We start from the raw sequence: 23,446 nt of genomic DNA, 5'->3' as shown, positions 1-23,446 counted from the left end.
TTATAATATCAAATGAGATTTTAAATTATTATATTATCATGATATTATCATGTATGAATATCTCTTAATATGATATATATACATTAAATGTCTTTACAACGATAATCGTTACATATATGTCTCGTTTAAAAATTATTAAGTTAGTAGTCTTGTTTTTACATATGTAGTTCATTGTTAATATACTTAATGATATGTTTACTTATCATAGTATCATGTTAACTATATATATATCCATATATATGTCATCATATAGTTTTTACAAGTTTTAACGTTCGTGAATCACCGGTCAACTTGGGTGGTCAATTGTCTATATGAAACATATTTCAATTAATCAAGTCTTAACAAGTTTGATTGCTTAACATGTTGGAAACATTTAATCATGTAAATATCAATCTCAATTAATATATATAAACATGGAAAAGTTCGGGTCACTACAATATGTCAATGGTAAGGTAAGTTTTGTTGATTTGATTGACATTGAGATGTTTTCAATCCACGAGCTTGATAATCTAATACAAGAATTAGGATATGATGGTTTTAAGGTCATTGTCTACCATTTTCTAAGACCTAATAGTGACCTGGATTACGGTTTAGAACCATTAGGTTCAGATGATGATGTTAGAAACTTTGTTAAGTATGTGAAAGAAAGTAGGAAAAGCCAACAGGTTGTGGAAATGTCTGTTTACACAGAACATGGATTAAATCCTAAGGTCAACCCATTTGTTAGCCCTAAAGGAAGAATTAGGTTCAGTTTAGAAGAGATTGTTGAGGAAGAACAAAATGCTAACAGATCAAAGGCTATTGTTGCTAAGAGATTAAATGTTGATTGTAATGAAGTGTTAGATGAAACTCATCATGTGTGTGAAAATGTAGAGGTCAACCAAGGTGAATCAAACATGGTTAATGAACATGATAAGACATCACAGGATAATGATGAGGAAGATGATGATTATATAGTTGAAGAAGATAATGAAATTGGTGATTATGAAGTTGACATGCAAGAATTTCACTGTGTGATTGACAAGGACTGTGAATTTATGGGAAATGCAAGCCAAATATTAGATCAGAGACCCAAGAATGATGAGTTTGTGGGGTTAGAACAGTTTGATATTGATCAATTTGACAGTGATGTCGATGAGAGTGACCTAGAGTGTATGAGGAAAAGAAAACTGAATGAATTGAAAGCACAAGAGAAAGAAAGATCATCTGCAGGTTTTAAAGTTAATTTCTCAGTTGGGCAAGAGTTTGGTAGTAAAGCAGAGGTAAAGGAACTTGTTGACTTGCATGCTATTGAGACAAGAAGAAATCTTGTGATTGTGAAAAATGACAGGATCAGGCTTAGGGCCAAATGTGAGGGTTTTCTAAAAAACTATAAAAATGGTGAATTTGTGGGTGGGAAACAACCATTGACTGGTCAAACTTCAAATAAAGGTGGGGTAGGTGAGGGTAGTGGGGCATTAAAGTATAAAGGTAATGGGGAAAAGACAAGTAAAGTGAAATGTCTCGTTCTTATTGATTAAAAACGTTCCATATTAATTGATTTCGTTGCGAGGTTTTGACCTCTATATGAGATGTTTTTCAAAGACTGCATTCATTTTAAAACAAACCATAACCTTTATTTCATCAATAAAGGTTTAAAAAGCTTAACGTAGATTATCAAATAATGATAATCTAAAATATCCTGTTTACACACGACCATTACATAATGGTTTACAATACAAATATGTTACAATAAAATAAGTTTCTTGAATGCAGTTTTTACACAATATCATACAAGCATGGACTCCAAATCTCGTCCTTATTTAAGTATGCGACAGCGGAAGCTCTTAATAATCAACTGAGAATAAACATGCTTAAAACGTCAACAAAAATGTTGGTGAGTTATAGGTTTAACCTATATATATCAAATCATAATAATAGACCACAAGATTTCATATTTCAATACACATCCCATACATAGAGATAAAAATCATTCATATGGTGAACACCTGGTAACCGACATTAACAAGATGCATATATAAGAATATCCCCATCATTCTGGGACACCCTTCGGATATGATATAAATTTCGAAGTACTAAAGCATCCGGTACTTTGGATGGGGTTTGTTAGGCCCAATAGATCTATCTTTAGGATTCGCGTCAATTAGGGTGTCTGTTCCCTAATTCTTAGATTACCAGACTTAATAAAAAGGGGCATATTCGATTTCAATAATTCAACCATAGAATGTAGTTTCACGTACTTGTGTCTATTTTGTAAATCATTTATAAAACCTGCATGTATTCTCATCCCAAAAATATTAGATTTTAAAAGTGGGACTATAACTCACTTTCACAGATTTTTACTTCGTCGGGAAGTAAGACTTGGCCACTGGTTGATTCACGAACCTATAACAATATATACATATATATCAAAGTATGTTCAAAATATATTTACAACACTTTTAATATATTTTGATGTTTTAAGTTTATTAAGTCAGCTGTCCTCGTTAGTAACCTACAACTAGTTGTCCACAGTTAGATGTACAGAAATAAATCGATAAATATTATCTTGAATCAATCCACGACCCAGTGTATACGTATCTCAGTATCGATCACAACTCAAACTATATATATTTTGGAATCAACCTCAACCCTGTATAGCTAACTCCAACATTCACATATAGAGTGTCTATGGTTGTTCCGAAATATATATAGATGTGTCGACATGATAGGTAAAAACATTGTATACGTGTCTATGGTATCTCAAGATTACATAATATATAATACAAGTCGATTAAGTTATGGTTGGAATAGATTTGTTACCAATTTTCACGTAGCTAAAATGAGGAAAATTATCCAATCTTGTTTTACCCATAACTTCTTCATTTTAAATCCGTTTTGAGTGAATCAAATTGCTATGGTTTCATATTGAACTCTATTTTATGAATCTAAACAGAAAATGTATAGGTTTATAGTCGGAAAAATAAGTTACAAGTCGTTTTTGTAAAGGTAGTCATTTCAGTCGAAAGAACGACGTCTAGATGACCATTTTAGAAAACATACTTCCACTTTGAGTTTAACCATAATTTTTGGATATAGTTTCATGTTCATAATAAAAATCATTTTCTCAGAATAGAAACTTTTAAATCAAAGTTTATCATAGTTTTTAATTAACTAACCCAAAACAGCCCGCGGTGTTACTACGACGGCGTAAATCCGGTTTTACGGTGTTTTTCGTGTTTCCAGGTTTTAAATCATTAAGTTAGCATATCATATAGATATAGAACATGTGTTTAGTTGATTTTAAAAGTCAAGTTAGAAGGATTAACTTTTGTTTGCGAACAAGTTTAGAATTAACTAAACTATGTTCTAGTGATTACAAGTTTAAACCTTCGAATAAGATAGCTTTATATGTATGAATCGAATGATGTTATGAACATCATTACTACCTTAAGTTCCTTGGATAAACCTAATGGAAAAGAGAAAAATGGATCTAGCTTCAACGGATCCTTGGATGGCTCGAAGTTCTTGAAGCAGAATCATGACACGAAAACAAGTTCAAGTAAGATCATCACTTGAAATAAGATTGTTATAGTTATAGAAATTGAACCAAAGTTTGAATATGATTATTACCTTGTATTAGAATGATAACCTACTGTAAGAAACAAAGATTTCTTGAGGTTGGATGATCACCTTACAAGATTGGAAGTGAGCTAGCAAACTTGAAAGTATTCTTGATTTTATGTAACTAGAACTTGTAGAATTTATGAAGAACACTTAGAACTTGAAGATAGAACTTGAGAGAGATCAATTAGATGAAGAAAATTGAAGAATGAAAGTTTTTGTAGGTATTTTTGGTCGTTGGTGTATGGATTAGATATAAAGGATATGTAATTTTGTTTTCATGTAAATAAGTCATGAATGATTACTCATATTTTTGTAATTTTATGAGATATTTCATGCTAGTTGCCAAATGATGGTTCCCACATGTGTTAGGTGACTCACATGGGCTGCTAAGAGCTAATCATTGGAGTGTATATACCAATAGTACATACATCTAAAAGCTGTGTATTGTACGAGTACGAATACGGGTGCATACGAGTAGAATTGTTGATGAAACTGAACGAGGATGTAATTGTAAGCATTTTTGTTAAGTAGAAGTATTTTTGATAAGTGTATTGAAGTCTTTCAAAAGTGTATAAATACATATTAAAACACTACATGTATATACATTTTAACTGAGTCGTTAAGTCATCGTTAGTCGTTACATGTAAGTGTTGTTTTGAAACCTTTAGGTTAACGATCTTGTTAAATGTTGTTAACCCAATGTTTATAATATCAAATGAGATTTTAAATTATTATATTATCATGATATTATCATGTATGAATATCTCTTAATATGATATATATACATTAAATGTCTTTACAACGATAATCGTTACATATATGTCTCGTTTAAAAATCATTAAGTTAGTAGTCTTGTTTTTACATATGTAGTTCATTGTTAATATACTTAATGATATGTTTACTTATCATAGTATCATGTTAACTATATATATATCCATATATATGTCATCATATAGTTTTTACAAGTTTTAACGTTCGTGAATCACCGGCCAACTTGGGTGGTCAATTGTCTATATGAAACATATTTCAATTAATCAAGTCTTAACAAGTTTGATTGCTTAACATGTTGGAAACATTTAATCATGTAAATATCAATCTCAATTAATATATATAAACATGGAAAAGTTCGGGTCACTACATAAAGCTACACCACCCAATAAAGATAAGAAATCTCATCATAGGATTAAACATATTGAATGTCAATGGGCTTTACAGGTTAGTAAAATTCCCAACTCAGAAACATGGTCAGTTAGAACATATAATCATAAGCATGACTGTCTAGAATCAAGATTAATTAGACAGTGTACTTCTCAGTTTCTAGCAACAAAATTGGTTGACCAATTACAAACAAACCCACAAATTCCAGTTAGAGCAGTCAAATCCCAATTGGAGTCAAATTTGGAAGTCAAAATACATCCACAGAAAGCTTTTAGAGCACTGCAGAAGGCCAAGAAAACCCTAAAAGGAGACTACATGGATCAGTATGGGGATTTAAGAGACTATGCTATTGAGCTAAAAAGATCTAACCCTAGAACTACAGTTAAAATAGATGTTGAACCTGTTGAAGATCCAAACATGAGTACAAGGTTTTTCAAAAGAATTTATATTTATTTGGGGGCTTGTAAAAGGGGATTTAGGGCTATTGGAAGGGATCTGCTTGGTGTGGATGGTGCATTCATGAAAGAACCAGCCAGTGGTCATTTGTTAACAGCTGTAGGTCTTGACTCTAATAATGGAATCTATCATGTGGCTTATGCAATTGTGGAATCAGAGTGTTATGATTCTTGGTGTTGGTTCCTTGAGTTAGTGGCTTCAGATCTGGAACTAGATGAGATGTGTAACTTCACTTTTATTAGTGATAGACAAAAGGTACAATTAATTACTACTTTAATTCTCACTTTATTTAATAATTTACTTTTACAATTAAAAGTGAATCTCATTGTTTAATATATTGTAACAGGGTCTTGTATCTGCTGTTGCAAAAGTATTCCCTGTAGCAGAACATAGATTCTGTTTAAGGCATATTCATAAGAATATGAAGAAGAATTGGCGTGGGGTTGCATACAAAAATCACTTGTGGGCTTGTGCAACTGCAACAACAGTTCCACAATTTGAAAAAAAAATGTCATTGTTGAAGGAATTTTCTGAACCAACATATGTGTATTTGTCAAAGATTCCACCTGCACAGTGGGCAAGAAGCCATTTTACTGGTAACATGGTTATTTTAACATTTATGCATACTGTATTATCTTTTTGGATATGTATTAGTTGTGTTTGTATCTTGATTTATGTATGTATCATGTATTATAGGTCGTGCACTTTCAGATATATTGTTGAATAACATTTGTGAAGTCCTTAATAGATGGTTATGTGAGGCTAGAGACAAACCAATTATCACTGCTTTGGAGTATATTAGGCAGTACTTAATGAAAAGAATAGCTAATGTGATCACAGCTATTTCAAGGTGCAATACTCCACTGACATTAGGTGCTACTAAAGTGTTTGACAAGGTAAAAAAGGAAGCTATGAAGTGTGATGTTATTTGGAATGGTGATGAAAAATATCAGGTTAATGGTCATCATGATGATCAAGTTGTTGTGGATATGGGTGCCAAGAACTGTTCTTGCAGAAAATGGGAGTTAACTGGAATTCCATGCAAGCATGCAGTTGCAGCTTTGTTGAACATGGAATGTTATAGCCAAGAAGTTTTTTTAGAAAAATGGGTGCATCCTGTGTATTGGGTATCCACTTGGAAGAGTACATATAGTCATACCATTAACCCTGTAAGAGGCAAATCAGAGTGGACCAAGTCACCAATACCAACAACTTTGATACCACCAAAATTCCATGCTACTCCTGGTCGTCCTAAGAAAAATAGGAAGAAATCACTTGATGAGAAAGATGAAATGGTCACAAATGGTAAGCTAACAAGGAAAGGAAAGACAATAAAATGTGGAGATTGTGGAACATATGGGCATAATAAAAGGGGATGCACAAAAGACAAACCAACACCAAGTTTGAAGAGAAAAGGTGGAGATGGTGATGGAAATGGGAGGAACAAGAAAGTGAAAGCAGCAACAAGTGATGTATGAACTTGTCTGATGTAATGTGTGTGATTTTGTTTATCTTTTGTTTGAACTAGTCTTTTTAATGATTGAAGAAACTTGTGTTAGTGTTTATTTTGGTTGTATAAACTTATGTTAGAGTTTATTTTGGTTGTCTGATGTAATGGTCCAGGTTTATGTATGAACTTATGTTGGTGTTTAATGATGTATGAACTAGTCTATTTGGATTATTGAACTTGTTTCTACTTAACTAATGAACTTGTGTTTGTGTTGAACCTATCTCACAGTTTGATTTTGTCTAGGTTTATGGTCCAGGTTTATGTATGAACTTGTGTTTGTGTTTATGTTGAACCTATATCACAGTTTGTTTGTGATGTAATGGTCCAGGTTTATGGTCCAGGTTTATGTATTAACAGTTTGTTTTTGTCCAAATGGTCACAGGTTTCAGGTTAATGGTCATAACTTTTATCATTCAAACCAAATGGTCACAGGTTAATGGTTGGTTTTAGTCCAGCTTGTGTAGTGTGTATAACATGCTTTCACAAACAGACATTTGCAACAACACTTGATTTAGATTAAACTAACTTCACTTGATTACAAAGATCTGCAATTAAACTACTACAACTTTCTAGTACAAATAACACTTCAAATTATAGACAAAATACTACTTAAAAAAAAAATAAGCAATGATACAGATCCAATGAGCTAAAATTAACAACTTCAGCCTTTTTGTTTTAGCTTTTTCTACTTCAAGCATATCTTCATCGAACTCAACTGATGTAGGTGGATCTATCCAACAAAAAAACCTACAATCAGAATACTACCATTCAACAAGCATATCGTTAGTCCAAACCTGAAACACCCAACACAATTTGAACAAAAAATTAAGAAATTTTAGAAAATAATATTAAAGGGATATTCACCTTGTTTGAACAACGTAAAAACCTTCTACCAGGGTTTTTTTTTGGTGGATGATATGTATTCAGCTGCTAAAAGACCACATTTGCAATAAACCATAATTTTTTATTGAATTGGATGATCAATCGTGTTTCAGACACCCAAATTTGCAGAGACGATGATAAAACCCTAATTTTTTAGATCTGAATGTTTTCCCTCGTCCCTGTGGTTTATATACGTGATTTAATAGGCATTGGACTAATTTACCCTCACATGTACCTCACGTGATACAGACAGACGGCTGAAATTAACGTTTTTTAGACGGAGGGACGAGGGTTGTAGGGGTTAAATACCACAGGGATGAGGAAAGCAAAAAATCGACCATAAGGACGAGGGGTGTATTTTGGGGTAAACCACAGGGACGAGGAGCGTAATTATGTCTAAAAATGACAAACATTTTTAGAAACAAAATTAATCAAGGTTCTCATTTATAAAGCTTCACAAATATATGAAACACATTCACTTACAACTTGTTGTTTGCCTAATAGAGACAAAAAGACGTCAACCAACTTACCATAGATTATATTGGAATGAACATACATGTGTAAGTTGATAAGTAATAATCATAAAGCTTCAGGTTCACTGGATTGCAAAATATATAAAAACACATAAAAGATTATTGGACAAAGATAAACAACAAATAAATAAAATCTTATCATCAAAACTAACACGCTTATGATTTTAACATAAATAACCACTCCTCAAATCAGGACAAAAGCAATCTACTTCCAGTTTGGTTGCCACATTACAATATAAAAACAAAACTGATCACCCTTGACTAAGCGGTTATAGAAAGCACAAATCATATGTACATACATACCTTGAAACAGCTTAAGATTCTAACGTAATTTAATTGTTAATGAACCATTATTAAATTAAGCCTCAAAATATTTACCTTGAATGTGTGGAAATGAGTATGCACTATTTATATATACATAACAAATACTTTGAAATTAATTAACTATCAATAAGATAATAAGTTTGTGTGACTTTTGAGTAGGTTTAAACCGCAATTCATAAGTTAAGAGAATTTTTACAATCAATAAAATTAATTTACAGATATTTATCTTACAAAGAATATGAAAAGTCATATATTTATGAGTGTTAAAAAAATTTATTTATGTTTTTGATTTATTTATATTATATTATATTATATATTCACTCCTTTATATTATATTATATGTTATAAAATATCTAGATTGTGTTATAAAATATCTAGATTGGATGTTAATTTTATTATTATTATATTTCTTGCATAGTAATATTTTATACTATAAATAGACATGTATGGTAACCATTTAAGGTGTACCATTTCTCTTGAAATATCAATATCAATATTTCTTCTCTCTTTCTTCTCTTTTTTTCTCTCTTTGTTCTTATAACCATTAAAGATAGTTATAAGCCTACTGAATTATAACACGTTATCAGCACGAAGAGCTTAGTGTAATCAAAGGATATCTCAAACGATCACGAGTCACTAATCAAGGTATGAAATTATTAATAATTTTTAGACTCTGACATATCAAATTTTGGACTACTAACATTTTGAACTACTAATTTTTTATTAAGTTCTTAGTGCATTTGTATTGTTCTTATTATATGGTTGGCTCTGCCACCTAAATTATATATGGTCGACACTGTCGTCTAACTATCATTTATGTTTACTAACTTTTATTAACTTCACTAACATTTATATTTATGTTATTTAAGTTATATATGGTCGGTTATACCACCTGAATTATATTTATGTAATCTAACTTTTATTAACTTCACTAACATTTATATTTATGTTATTTAAGTTATATATGGTCGGTTATACCGCCTGAATTATATTTTCTGTAATCTAACTCCTATTAACTTCACTAACATTTATATTTATGTTATTTAAGTTATATATGGTCGGTTATACCGCCTGAATTATATTTTCTGTAATCTAACTTTTATTAACTTCACTAACATTTATATTTATGTTAATAAGACCTCATGATTGTACGCAACACGTCATTTGACAACACGGTACTTTATGTACGCAACACGTCATTTGACAACATGGTACCATGGGTCGAGATTAATTCCGATCAATACGAATACGACGGGGTCTTTATATGTTATCTAACATTTTATGATTACTTATGCAATTAATCATTATTTATTTCATGCATACTAATGTTTATTCTTAAATTTATAATTTTAAAAGTTAAAATAAAAAATAGTTTGTATTTTTATTAAAAGTAAATCTTAAAAGTTAAAATAAGAAAAAGTAGTTTGTACTTTTATTAAAAGTAAATCTTAAAAGTTAAAATACAAAAAGTAGTTTGTATTTTTATTAAAAGTAAATCTTAAAAGTTAAAATAAGAAAAAGTAGTTTGTATTTTTATTAAAAGTATATCTTAAAAGTTAAAGTAAGAAAAAAAAAGGGATGGTAAAATGGAATAGTTTTTTGTCAAAAATGAAGTATTGAAAATGAAGTGGTCTCCTTCTATAACTAAAAAAAAATATATATACTTTTATCAAATGAATTTTTTTGTGGCCGACAATTTCAAACACGAGTCCGTGTTTAGTTTATCAAGAATATCTCTTGCTTTGGTGAAAGGTCACGATCACGATATCAGGTGTTGTGAAAGAATTAAAAAATTGGTCAAGTGGCCTTTTAAAAACTAGAAAAAAAATTTAAACAAAAAGTTTTTTTATATATTTATAATTTACGGGTAACGTAAAAAAAAGGAAGTTTTTTTTAAAAAAAAAAAAAAACAAAGAAAGTGTTTAAATGAGTTTTACAGAAAGGGGGAAAGCAAAGTAAAAAAAAAACTTTTTTTCCAAACAAAGGTAAATGAAAGTAGGACTTAATACAAGAAAAAAGTAAACATCTCCTAGACGTGATAAAATCTATCAATGATAAGTGTTAGACTTGATGAGCTAAATGTGACAAAAATGTTTCAACATGTCTTATGTTAATTTTCTAAAATAAGTTATTATTATTCCGAGTTTAACACATATACATATGTTAATTAAAAACAACCTTTTTGTTCTTATGTAGTGTTGGGTTGCAATTTTGGTTGTATGCCATAATTCCATCCAGTAGAGTGACAATAGAAAACTTTTGATGATAATCAATAAAAAACTTTTTTCCAAACTTGTCAAATGTTTTGTTAAAAACGTGACCGTTGAAAAAAGGAGGTTGAATAATAAAACTTAAAAAACAAATTATTTTTTTTAAGAGTGTGCATCAAAATGGCCCGTTTAATAATGGGGAGTAAAAATATAGTCAAATTGTTTCAACGAACAAGGGTTCAATCGGATGTCTCTTAAAAAAAATCCGCGGGTACGGGTGATGGATCCAATGGATCCGCATCCACGACCCGCGGGTGCTATCCCTAATTGTGACAAGTACAAATCAACTAAAAGTCTAAAAAATAAATGCTCTTATAGGGACCAAATGTTCACAATAATTGCCTAAGCTAGATATGAAACAAATAGTTCATAAAAAAAAAAAAAAAAGGTCGTTGTGCGTTTTCGGGATGATAGCCGAAATACACTTACAAAAGTAGGCCAGCCGTCAATTCTTTATGGCCATATCAACGTAGATCAATAAAATCATTTATGGTTTTGATAAAAGATTAATTAAAAATTAATTGTTTTTTGGTCTTGGATTCTCGGTAACAAAAGCAAAGGTTGTTTTTGGTTGCCACAACAAACAAGACAGAGGTTGTTGACTTTTGTTGTTAAACATGGCACAAGTGAACAATAACAATAGATTATTGTTTTTGAAAAGAATAATGATGCGTTAATTTTATTGTATAAAATAAAATTAAAGAAAATGGTTTTCATTGATGACTATGAACAAACGCAAACAAAGTGTTTGTGGTATTTGGTGATTAAAAAAAAAGTGCATCTAAAGCTTCTACTGAAAATAATATGCATCTAAAGCTTCTACTGAAAATTAATGTGCAAGGTACAACGTATAACTATATGGTCAAATTCATTTGAGCCTTCGGAGTCACAAGTATATGATGTATATATATATTACTCAATTAACAAAATAGTAAATCTAAATTAATTCATATGAATAGTAAAACGAAATTAATTAATTTACTATTCACATAAAAAAGCGCATATGATAAAAAGCGCATCGCATATGATAAGCGCATATGATAAAAAGCGAATATGATGAAAAGCACCACGCATATGATGAAAATCGCATATGATTAAAAGCGCATATGGTGAAAAACACAGCGCATATGATTAAAAGCGTATATGGTGAAAAGGATATATGATAAAAAAAAAACACATATGGTGATTTATAAAAAAAAAAAAAAAAAAACACATATGGTGATTAATGGAAAGCACATATGGTGATTAATGAAAAGTATATTGTGAAAAAGAATCACAAATGTTTCTTGAAAGAATTCAAGGTAAGATATATGAACCAATTCATCCATCATGTGAACCATTTTGATATTTCATGGTTCTAATAGACGCATCTAGCGGATGGTCTCATATTTGTATGTTATCAAGCCGTAATATGGCATTTGCAAAGTTTCTTGCACAAATTATTAAATTGAGAACACATTATTCTGATTACACCATTAAAAGGATGAGACTTGATAATGCTGGTGAGTTAACATCTCAAGCATTTAATGATCATTATATATCTACAGGGATTGTTGTTGAACATCCAGTTGCTCATGTGCATACACAAAATTGGTTTAGCTGAATCAATAGATAAACGCTTACAGCTAATAACTAGACAATTGATAATGAGTACAAATCTCTCAATATTTATATGTGGACATGTAAATTTACATGCTGCGACATTAATTCGCATTATACCATGTGGAAGTCGTAAATATTTTCACTTAATACTTGATTTTGGCCAAGAGCCAAATATTTTCTACCTTAAAACATTGGTTGTGCAGTGTATGTTCCAATTGTATCACCACAACACAATAAAATGGTTCTTCAAAGAAAGATGATAATATATTTTGGATATAAAACATCTTCAATCATAAGATATATTGAACCCATGATGGGTGATGTTTTTACAGCACGTTTTGCTGATTGTCATTTTAATAAAACATTGTTCCCTAGATTAGGGGGAGAAATAAAAATAAAAAATAAAATGATGCTTCATGATGTGAACATCAATTAAGGTATATTGAACTCGCACAAAAGAATGTGAAACGAAAGTTCAAAAATAATGCATATGCAAGAACTTGCAAATTAATTACTTTATGCATTTACAGATATAAAAAAGTGACTAAATCATATATACCAGCGATAAATGCTCCAGCTCGAACTGAAATTCCAAAAGCTGGCAATAATGTCACTGTTGAGTCTTTGCCACGCATCAAACGTGGAAGATCAATTGGTTCCGAAGATAAAAATTCTCGAAAAAGAAAATCAGCTGATAATGAGGTAAGAGAAAGTGTTCAAGAAGAACCACAAATCAATATTCCTTCTGCAGAGGATATTGATAAATGTAAATACTAAAATTGCGATAAATTATGCAATATTATGGAACCGAAATGAAACTAAAATCTCTATGAGATATTTTCATATAATGTTACAATGACATCATGAATAAAGATGATGATCTGGAACTAAAATCTGTCATTGAATATACAAAATGGACATGATTGAGCTCAATGGAAAGGAGCAATAAGAGCTGAATTAGAATCGCTCGATAAAAGAAAAGTTTTCGGATCAATCGTTATCACTTTTAAAGATGTGAAACGTATGGGATACAAATGAATTTTTATCCGAAAAGAAATGTGCAAATGAAGTTACAAGGCAAAACTAGACTTGTAACTCAATATTTCCCACAAAGACCAGAAATGAATTAGGAGGAAAAATTATCCTCCTGTAATGGATACAATTACTTATTAGATACTTAATCAACCTGGTAGTTATTTAAATGCATCTCATGAATGTTGTTACTACTTATCTGTATGGATCACTTAATAGTGATATATATGAATATACCTAAAGGGTTAAGGTATCATAAGCATCTAATGTAAAACTCAAGGGAATATATTCCATTAAATCACAAAGATTTCTAAGTGGGTTTATACAAACGGGACGTATGTGGTATAACCGATTAAATGACTACTTGATAAGAAAAAGGGTATACATATAAACTTATTTTGCACGTATGTTTTATAAAAACAATGTTCGGATATGTGATCGTAGTTGTTTATGTCAATGTTCTTAACATCATATGAACAAATAAAGAGATCTATGAAATCATTCAACTTCTAAAGAATTATTTTGAAATAAAAAATCTTGAAAAAACCAAGTATTGCCTTGGATTGCAAATTGAGCATATGCCTAATGGTCTACTTGTACATCAAACAACTTATACTGAAAAGATTTTAAAACATTTTTTTTTTAAGATAAAGCCAATTGGTTGTTAGATCACTCAATATTGACACTGATCCATTTCATCCCCGTGAAGATCATGAAGATATTAACGGATCAGAAGTTCCATATATTAGTGCAATTGGGACTGTTATGTATCTTACAAATTGTACAAGACCTGACATTTTTTTGCAGTTAATTTGTTGACAAGGTTCAACTCAGCCCTTACAAAAAGACATTGGAATGGGATAAACACATATTTTGATACCCTTGAGAAACTGCTAATTTAAAATTATTTTATTCTAACGTTTCAAAACAAGATTTGGTTGATTATGTATATGCAGGTCATTCATCAAATCCTCATAAAGATAAATCTCAAACTCGATATGTATTCCTAAATGGAGGTACCACAAAAATCATGGCGTTCTTAAAACAAACACTTGTTGCAACATAATCAGATCATGACGAAGTGATTGCATTATATGAAACTACTCGAAAATGTGTTTGGTTGAGATCAATGACACAAATCATTATTGATTCTTGTGGACTAGAACGCTATAAAAGACTAACAACTATCTTCACCAACAACTATATAGGAAGATAATGCAGCTTGCATAATACAAATGAAAGAAGAGTATCAAAAGTGACTGAACAAAATATAAATACTGACGAGGCGCCAAAGCCATAGACAGTCTTAACGGTCATAAGTTTGATGGAAAAGAATGGTATGTTGGTAAGGCTCAGAAAAGACTACAAAGGAATAGGAATTGAAACAAGGGTTTGAGCAAACCATGAAGGAGACTGTAGACAAATCACAAGGGCTAAACTTGTACATAAAAGATTTAGATGATACAGTTTCAGATGAAAACCTCATATTCTTCTCATATACTCAAGATCTCGTAAAAGACAACCAGATTAAAATGAGATACGTTCAATCAACAACTCTGCTGATCTTTATACCAAAGCACTGCCAACTGCTATTTTCAGAACACACGTTCATAATATTGGCATGAGACATGTTCAGAAGATGTAACAACTCAGGCGTTGCCTATTTGAGGGGGAGTCAACTCTATGCTGCATTCTTTTTCCCTTAGCTAAAGTTTTATCCCAATGGGTTTTTTTTAGCAAGGTTTTTAACGAGGCAGTAATAGTTATTCTCTAATAAAATTGTCATCCAAGGGGGAGTGTTATAAAATATCTAGATTGTGTTATAAAATATCTAGATTGGATGTTAATTTTATTATTATTATATTTCTTGCATAGTAATATTTTATACTATAAATAGACATGTATGGTAACCATTTAAGGTGTACCATTTCTCTTGAAATATCAATATCAATATTTCTTCTCTCTTTCTTCTCTTTTTTTCTCTCTTTGTTCTTATAACCATTAAAGATAGTTATAAGCCTACTGAATTATAACATTATATATTTACTCTCTTATTTAATATGCATATTTACTCCCTAGGAGTCAATATTATAGATATATAGATAGCGAGTCTTTATGTTCAGTTTTTGAAAATTTGATACTTTCATTTCAATTTTTGATAATTCAACATCCATTCAGCAAGTTATAATGGTATAACTTGTTAATGTTAACGCATAAAGTGAAAATTTTAAAAGGTAAAGTGGATTCACTCTTTATTTTTTATTGGCAGTCTAAGCCTTCATAATTATTATGTATTCAACTAGAAAAAATCCGACCGCGCGTTGCTGCGGTTGTATTCGACGCGCGGTCCAATTTGGATATACGATGTCCGTTTCGCGTATAGTTAGTCGTGTTGTATATGTATATATATGTATGTAATATAGCCCGAAATATTTATTTTTTTTAACGATGTCCGTTTCGCGTATAGTTAGTCGCGTTGTGTTCGTAAAATTATTTCGAGTTGAACGGTGGTCTCGAAAAATTTAACTCGCACCGAGCGTGAATATAGGGCCCGTTATTTAGTATTTTTTTAACGATGTCCGTTTTGCATATAGTTAGTCCCGTTGGGGTCGTGAGATTTTTTCGAGTTGAACGGTGGCCTCGAAAAAATTTAACTCGCACCGAGCGAGAAGATAGGGCCCGTTATAAATTCGAGTGGAGTAAGGTTTTTTTATTTTAATTAAATTATAAATTTACGTTTTTTACCCATGAAAAAGTGTAAAGTTGAGGGGTTGTTGTGTAATTTGTGCGAAAGTTGGAGGACCATTTGTAGTGTGAACGCAAACTCAAAACGACAATTCGTTAAAACTGAAACGACAAAAAATGGGAGGGGGTTTAGTATATAAAGTATAGTATAATATAATAAAATATAATATAATAATATAATATAATTTGTCTTCTAAACTAAGTGATTAATGATTAATATACCTTAATTATTACAATAATCTTAATAATTTTGTATATAATAATAATATTTTTTACACTAATTATTATGTGTATTTCTTTGACAAACATTATTTGAGCCTTTAACTACATCTCAAAAGATGCTCAATGGTTTGACCTTGTTAAACCTTTGACCGCATCAAATTTATTTTAGGTCATTTGTGATTCTTAATGATTTGCCTTCCTAAATACCAAATAGATATTTTTACCGTTTGTACTCTGTCTACTTTATTATTTATATTTATATTATATGTATTAAAATATAATTGATTTTTTTTTTTTTACAAAAATAGATACTAAAAACAAGTATTGTTAAATTCTTTGATTTACTCTCATTTGACATTTGTTACATCGTTTATTTCATATTAAATTTAATCAAACTTACGTTTAACATAAGAACAAAACATACAAATGTAACAAAAATACCTATAAGATACTTATTTTGGAATGGATGAATAACATTATTGTCTTTTACACTTAAATACACATAAGAGAAAAATACAAATAACTAGCAATCTTTAAGATGTGCATACATGTTTGGACAAACAATCCTTATCCATTATTATCCTCATAAAAGAAATCAAAAAGTAAGATAAAATTGAAAAAATACTTCAAAGTTCAAACGATAAAAGAGGAACTCGACAAAAAAAAAAAATTATTACGCAGGAATCACCAAGGGTGGTAGGGGAAGGCCGCTGATAATACAACTTGAAACATTATTCATAAATTAAGCGTGCAAACGAGTTGAGATTAGCTCGAGCTCTACTAAGCTCAAGTTTGATTCCAGTAAAATTCAAAAACATTGATCTCAGCTCGTTTAAAAATGGAAAAATTCAATTCGGCTAGCTTAAAACTCAAGAGTCCGACCTCTGTTCGTTTGCACTATACAAGCTCGAACCTGGCCATCTAAGTTCGAGTCATTTTATATATAATAGTTAGTTACAGTATTATTTATATAATTATATGTTACTATGTAATATGTACAGTGGCGGAACTTGAACTCAAAGACAGATGGGGCGGATGCGAAAATTTAATAAATTTTTCATTTTCAGCGGGATAAACACTAATAAAAACCTTTTTTTAGTAAAAATAAAATTTATTTGTTATGTAAAATTTTTTTATTCGTTAAATCTAGGTGGGCGCGGATACCCTTTAAGTTACTCTAAGCTCCACCCCTATATATGTATATAAATTATGAACAATTTATACAAACGAATGACTTGTTTTGGATCACGAGGGTTTATACGAGCTCGAAATGTTTAAGATTGGGCTTGAGCTAAAATCTCTCTTAAAAAGTTTAATTCAAGCAGCTTATAAATAGTTCGAGTCATTGATAGAATTACTCCATATGAATAAATATCTGTTCTAGGGTATGGTAGGGTAGGGCAGAGGCTGCGGGTACATACGCATAGATTAAATGAACCTTGTAATTGAACAAATATGAAATATGCGTCGTAGGTTAGTGGCGGCTCATATACGTATATAAAAATAGCGTATATAAAAATAAAAATCATAAAAGTACAATAATATAAAAATGCTCTTATACTTCAAAAAAAAAAAAAAACTCGATTACCAACGATTAATCTCCGGCTATTCATTTTTAAGAGTAATTCGTTCCGATTTTTCGAAATCTATTTAATTAATCGGTCAACGTCGATTGATAAGTCAAAATTGAATTTGATAATCAAAGTCTGTTAAAGTCAAAATTAGTTAACATTATAACATGAATTTAAATTAAAACTTTAGACTAGAACTTTAAAATTTAAACTAAATTTTAGAGCAAAATAAACACTTTTAGGCAATTAAGTTAAAATTCATGGTTTCTTTTTATATATATTTTACACATAAATTTTAAAATTTAATATTTGAATGTATAAAGTACAATCCGTAATCCCCGATTGATATTGGAATTGCCGATTATTCCTTCCAAATTTCCGAACCGATTAATCTCCGAATAGCGAATTTTGCAACTTTGCTCATATATACGTATATATAAAAATAAAAAAATATAAAAGTTCAATAAAATAAATATCATTTGTATATGTTGTACAACAATAATATAGATGATTGGAAACATAACCACTATAAAAGCGGTACTCGTGTCTATTCATTCTCATTCATCTACAATTACAAATACAAATTTAAATACAAATAATGGATTATTATAGCTAGGGAGTTGATCCGTACACCACCTTATTTTTGCCATACACCACTAAAACAATTATTTAGACAGTTTTACCCTTTCTTTGAGAAGTTAAGGGGAGTTGGTGGTGAACAAAAGGAAGGGTAAAAATGTACAAAAAATTTATTTAGTGGTGTGTGGCAAAATAGAGGTGGTGTACGGATCACCTCCCAGATAGCTATGGTATAACCATAATTACCTTATTTGTTGCATCATTATGGTTAATTACCCATTTACACCGCAAATACTCTAACCTTCCCCCAACTATATTCCCAAACATCCCCATAATCGGTCATCTTTACCTTATTAAAAACCCTCTTTGTAGAATCTTAGCCAAAATCTCAGCCATGTTGATAAAAGCGACACCGAATTATAGCAAACCTGCTAGTAATACTTGAAATAATGACAATAAAGAAACACCAAGATTTAACGTGGAAAACCCCAATAGGGTAAAAACCACGGGCAAGGAAAGAAACGTTTCACTAATATGAATAATAGGAATTACACTTCGCTCTAATTACAAGGATAAGTACCAAGTTTTATATCTCTTGTAATTAGGAGATATATCTCACAAACTCTCTATTAGACTACTAGAACACAAGAAGGAAGAATGTGTTGGGATGCATTTTGAAGCTTGCAAGATCATGTATAGTAGAAGAGAATGACATCATGGTAAATAATTTGTGCACAAAAGTCTTCAAAACACAACTTTGCATGTGTTTGTTGACTATAGAACTCACCTAATATTGCCTCCCATATTTGACCTTATTATTTCAACAATCTCCCACTTGAAGATTTGATTGAAGCTCAATCAATCTTCACATGATAATCCTTCCTTGCCAATGATGTTGCTTACGTTTCCGCTAGGCCGCATGAGGAACGGCACCAAATAAACTTGTCACGATTGATTGACTTTGTTAGAAAATCAGCCACATTTTTATCAGTATGAATTTTCTGCATATCCACGGTTCCTTCTTCCACTTTCTCACGAACGAAGTGATACTGAACTCGTATATGCTTTGTCTTTGAATGAAATGCCGGATTCCTTGCAAGATGCAAGGCACTCTGGTTGTCACAGAATAGAGTGATATTCTCTTGTTTGTGCCCGAGTTCCTCCAACAACATTTTCAACCATACTGCCTCTTTAGTAGCTTGAGTAGCTGCTACATATTCTGCCTCTGTTGTTGACGTCGCCACAACTGACTGCAGTTTTGAAACCCAGCTTACTATTCCACCACAAAGTGTAAAAACATACGCAGTGGTAGATTTACTTTTATCGATATCACCTGCATAATCTGAATCAACATACCCTTTGACAATAAATTTCGGTTCCCCATAACATAATGCAACATCTAAGGTTCCCTTGATGTATTTAAGGATCCTCTTTACCGCATTCCAATGCTCTTTATCAGGATTCGCCATGTACCGACTAACTACTCCCACTGCATGTGCAATGTCTGGTCTTGTACATATCATTGCGAACATTAAACTTCCCACTGCTGATGCATACGGTACTCGAGACATCTCCTTCCTCTCGTCTTCACTGCTAGGACACATAACGGAGGATAACTTGAGATTAGTAGGAAGTGGGGTTGAGATTGGCTTACTATCTTGCATATTGAAACGCTCCAAGATTTTCCTCAAATAATTCTTTTGAGAAAGCCAAATCTTCCTATTATCTCTGTCTCGGTGAATTTGCATCCCTAGAATCTTGTTTGCGGCACCCAAGTCTTTCATTTCAAACTCCCTAGCCAATTGAGCCTTCAGCTTATTAACACGATCTTTGTTGGGGCCTGCAACCAACATGTCGTCTACATATAACAGCAAAATGACAAAATCATTGTCCCCAAACCTCTTGAAATATGCACAAGGGTCTGCATAAAGTCTGTTATATTCAAGGCTCATTATGAAAGAATCAAATCTCTTGTACCAACATCTCGGCGCCTGTTTGAGACCATACAGAAATTTCTTTAACCTGCAAACCAAGTTCTTTTTTCCTTGTAGTTCAAAACCTTCTGGTTGAAGCATATAAATTTCTTCTTCAAGATTTCCATGAAGAAATGCAGTTTTCACATCTAGCTGCTCTAGATGCAAATCAAATATAGCACACATCGCTAGAAGTACTCGAATTGTTGTAAGTCGAACCACAGGAGAAAATATTTCATTAAAGTCCGTACCTTCTTTCTGAGCATATCCTTTAACCACCAGTCTTGCACGATACCGCTCCACTTGATCATCGCCATTTCGCTTGATCTTATACACCCATTTATTTCCAATAGGTTTTCTACCTTTTGGCAATGGCACAAGTTCCCATGTTTTATTTTTATGAAGAGCTTCAATTTCTTCCTGCATAGCCGTCATCCACTGAGATGCATCTGAATGATTCAGTGCCTCGCGAAGAGTTGTTGGCTCTCCTTCCTCTATTAGAAGACAATATGCAACATTGCTTTCCATAATAAAATCCGAGTGCCACCCTGGACATTTCCTTTCCCGATTAGAAATACGAGTCGCTGGAGCTTCATCAACGACTACTTGATTTTCATCATGCTCTGGTACTGCTTCAGAAGAATCTTTATGAAATTCATTACTCACTTGTATCGGTATAGTTTCTTTTGAAGTGCTAACATCTTCAAGATCTTTGTCTTCTGTAAAGACAACATCTCTGCTGATGACTACTTTGTAGGCAGTGGGGTCCCACAAGCGATACCCCTTAACTCCATCAGCATACCCCAAGAACAAACACTTTCTGGACTTCGGATCCAACTTTGTCGTTTCTTGAGAATTGTACATTGCGTACACAGGACTTCCAAATATATGAAGGTCTGAATAATCAACTGGTTTTCCAGTCCACATCTCCATCGATGACTTCCACATCTCCATCGATGACTTCAACTCAATTGCAGTTGACGGTGATCGATTTATCACGTAACAGGCAGTATTGACCGCTTCTGCCCAGAATGATTTCCCCAAGCTTGCAGTTGCCAACATTGAAATGTCCCGTTCTTATTGATTAAAAACGTTCCATATTAATTGATTTCGTTGCGAGGTTTTGACCTCTATATGAGACGTTTTTCAAAGACTGCATTCATTTTTAAAACAAACCATAACCTTTATTTCATAAATAAAGGTTTAAAAAGCTTTACGTAGATTATCAAATAATGATAATCTAAAATATCCTGTTTACACACGACCATTACATAATGGTTTACAATACAAATATGTTACATCGAAATCAGTTTCTTGAATGCAGTTTTTACACAATATCATACAAACATGGACTCCAAATCTTGTCCTTATTTTAGTATGCAACAGCGGAAGCTCTTAATATTCACCTGAGAATAAACATGCTTTAAACGTCAACAAAAAATGTTGGTGAGTTATAGGTTTAACCTATATATATCAAATCGTAACAATAGACCACAAGATTTCATATTTCAATACACATCCCATACATAGAGATAAAAATCATTCATATGGTGAACACTTGGTAACCGACAATAACAAGATGCATATATAAGAATATCCCCATCATTCCGGGACACCCTTCGGATATGATATAAATTTCGAAGTACTAAAGCATCCGGTACTTTGGATGGGGTTTGTTAGGCCCAATAGATCTATCTTTAGGATTCGCGTCAATTAGGGTGTCTGTTCCCTAATTCTTAGATTACCAGACTTAATAAAAAGGGGCATATTCGATTTCGATAATTCAACCATAGAATGTAGTTTCACGTACTTGTGTCTATTTTGTAAATCATTTATAAAACCTGCATGTATTCTCATCCCAAAAATATTAGATTTTAAAAGTGGGACTATAACTCACTTTCACAGATTTTTACTTCGTCGGGAAGTAAGACTTGGCCACTGTTGATTCACGAACCTATAACAATATATACATATATATTAAAGTATGTTCAAAATATATTTACGACACTTTTAATATATTTTGATGTTTTAAGTTTATTAAGTCAGTTGTCCTCGTTAGTAACCTATAACTAGTTGTCCACAGTTAGATGTACAGAAATAAATCGATAAATATTATCTTGAATCAATCCACGACCCAGTGTATACGTATCTCAGTATTGATCACAACTCAAACTATATATATTTTGGAATCAACCTCAACCCTGTATAGCTAACTCCAACATTCACATATAGAGTGTCTATGGTTGTTCCGAAATATATATAGATGTGTCGACATGATAGGTCGAAACATTGTATACGTGTCTATGGTATCTCAAGATTACATAATATACAATACAAGTTGATTAAGTTATGGTTGGAATAGATTTGTTACCAATTTTCACGTAGCTAAAATGAGAAAAATTATCCAATCTTGTTTTACCCATAACTTCTTCATTTTAAATCCGTTTTGAGTGAATCAAATTGCTATGGTTTCATATTGAACTCTATTTTATGAATCTAAACAGAAAAAGTATAGGTTTATAGTCGGAAAAATAAGTTACAAGTCGTTTTTGTAAAGGTAGTCATTTCAGTCGAAAGAACGACGTCTAGATGACCATTTTAGAAAACATACTTTCACTTTGAGTTTAACCATAATTTTTGGATATAGTTTCATGTTCATAATAAGAATCATTTTCTCAGAATAACAACTTTTAAATCAAAGTTTATCATAGTTTTTAATTAACTAACCCAAAACAGCCCGCGGTGTTACTACGAAGGCGTAAATCCGGTTTTACGGTGTTTTTCGTGTTTCCAGGTTTTAAATCATTAAGTTAGCATATCATATAGATATAGAACATGTGTTTAGTTAATTTTAAAAGTCAAGTTAGAAGGATTAACTTTTGTTTGCGAACAAGTTTAGAATTAACTAAACTATGTTCTAGTGATTACAAGTTTAAACCTTCGAATAAGATAGCTTTATATGTATGAATCGAATGATGTTATG

Source organism: Rutidosis leptorrhynchoides, chromosome 5 (assembly GCF_046630445.1).
Source record: "Rutidosis leptorrhynchoides isolate AG116_Rl617_1_P2 chromosome 5, CSIRO_AGI_Rlap_v1, whole genome shotgun sequence".
In the NCBI taxonomy this organism is placed as follows: Eukaryota; Viridiplantae; Streptophyta; class Magnoliopsida; order Asterales; family Asteraceae; genus Rutidosis; species Rutidosis leptorrhynchoides.
The sequence above is the reverse complement of the archived record's forward strand: the minus strand, read 5'-3'. Positions refer to the sequence as shown.